Source organism: Palaemon carinicauda, chromosome 2, assembly GCF_036898095.1.
Source record: "Palaemon carinicauda isolate YSFRI2023 chromosome 2, ASM3689809v2, whole genome shotgun sequence".
Taxonomy (NCBI): Eukaryota; Metazoa; Arthropoda; class Malacostraca; order Decapoda; family Palaemonidae; genus Palaemon; species Palaemon carinicauda.
Genome location: NC_090726.1, coordinates 21,484,694 through 21,487,193, shown reverse-complemented (window position 1 = coordinate 21,487,193; position 2,500 = coordinate 21,484,694).

The following is a 2,500-nucleotide window of genomic DNA, read 5'->3' as shown; positions in this document are numbered from 1 at the left end:
ACACCAAATATTACGTCACCTTATTTAAAGTGATTAGATGAATGTAAATTATTTTAACTCGTCGGAGTGGTGAAATGCTTTAGTGTATTTTCTATGATCAGCAAAGCTGTACCAGTCAGGAACACCCATACTAGGCTGGTTTGCTGTGAGAGATCAGACGAAAATATTTCACTCCTGCCAATACTCAGTGGTCAGCAAGGTGATGAAAACTGACCAAACCCGAGACATAAATTGACATGTCTGAGGTCTTTGTCCTGCAATGGAATAGAAGCGATTGTATTTGTTGGTGTTAAACAATTCTCTCTCGGTATATGGAATATTGATGAATAGGATTTAATAATTTTTTCATAAATCTAACCAAGAACAACGTTAGTATTATTGTTAAGGAAGGTTAACATTTTATCAGGTTTATATATTTAGTCTTATGCATTAATTTCACGAGGTATGAATACAAATGTTCAAACAAAAATTAATCCTTCAATATAAAAAATATATAGATGATTAACTAAATAGTTTCAGTACGAAAATTAAATCAATAACTCAATATCAAGAAAAGGAAAATTAATCTAGATGAATAAAAAATTAGTTAATCATAGTATGTGGTTAATATCATTAAAATTGCTAAATACTTTAGTGCGATAGAATAATTCATTCAGTATTTTGCAGTTGGAAAATATTCAGAAATTTCGCTCAATATCGGCCTTTATTAGGATCTTGGAAATTAATTTTGAATTGTAACTACTGAACTATATTTCATAAAGATGCCAAGAAAAGCTTCATGTGAACTCGCCTTCCTTGTGACCTAAGGATAGGGGTTTTGGGGGACCCTATAGGTCTATAAGCTGAGTCATCAGCAGCCTTTGCGCGGCCCTACTTGGTCCTAGCTTAGAATGAGAGAGGGCTTAGGCACAATTCACATGTATATCTGGTCAGTTTTTAGGGCATTCTCCTGCTTACAAGGGCAATATCACTGTCCCTTGCCTCTGTCCTTAATGAACGACCTAAAAAAAATTGGATAATGTAAACCCTATTAACCGTACTTGAACCCTCACTTTAGGCAACACTGGGAGACTGCATAGGGAATTTGGTATTCTGGAAAGAAAATTATATCATATAATATCTTAGTCATTTCCCTAGGATAAGTCACAGGAAATCATTTGGTTTTATGGCAGCATTGGCTAAAAAGAACTTAGGTATGTGCTGTTGTCTTATATATTTTTAGGAGAGAGAGAGAGAGAGAGAGAGAGAGAGAGAGAGAGAGAGAGAGAGAGAGAGAGAGAGAGAGAGAGGGTAGTTTTCTCTATTAATATTCTAGTATTTATCAGTATCTTCAAAGATTACTTAGTCCAATCCTACCTCTACAACGCTGCATACAACCTAAGCAGGTGACCAAAGGAAAGCCCATTTAATCATATCCTTATTTAATTAACTATTATCAATTATCAATAGTTAGATTTTAATTCGAATCTAACATTAGCCTATATGGTTCACTCTCTGCTGGTAGGGAGTAGGTTGGCCATGGCACCAGCCACCCGTAATGATACTACACCTGGAGAGTTATGGTGCCCTTTGACTGGCCAAACAGTACTTCATTGGATCCTTCTCTCTGGTTATGGTTTATTTTCCATTTGCTACACTTACACCTATTCTTTACATATTCTCATCTGTCCTCATACACTTAGCAACACCGAGATTACCAAACATCTTTGCTTCTTCTCAGGGGGTTAACTAGTGCACTGTAATTGTTCAGTGGCCACTTTCCCCTTGATAAGAGTAGACTCTTTAGCTATGGTCAGCAGTTCATGTAGTAGAAGGAAACTAAAGAATAAAATCACTGCTCTTTAGTCTTAGGTAGTGTCATAGCCTCTGTACCATGGTCTTCCGCTGTCTTTGGTTACAATTCTCTTGCTTGAGGGTACACTCGGGCACACTATCTTATCTTTTTCTTTCTCTGTTTTTTTTTCTTTTTTAAGTTGTTAAAGTCTATGTAGGAAATAATCCTTTTATATTTGTTACTGTTCATAAAATATTTTATTTTTCCTTGTTTCGTTTCCTCACTGAGCTATTTTCACTGTTGGAGCCCCTTGGCTTATAGAATCATGCTTTTCCAACTAGGGTTGTAGATTAACAAATAATAATAATAATAATAATAATAATAATAATAATTATAATAACCCTTTCACCCCCAAAGGAAGTACCGGTACGTTCTTGCAAAACACTGTTAATTACATGTTTTTACATATTTTTGATAATTTTATGAGAAACTTCATCAATAATATGCAAAGGCTTTCTATCAAAATGAGATACATTATTATTGAGATGCCCATTAGCTTAATGATCTTTAATTATATTGCAAAAAATAATGAATATTTCACTTGGGATTTGTCAAGAAACGAGAATTAATCTCCTTACTAAACATTTTCAAATATTTTCATTACTTTCTTTTAATGGAAACTGATATATTCATCATTATTACTTCGTATCAGAAAATGATTCGTGA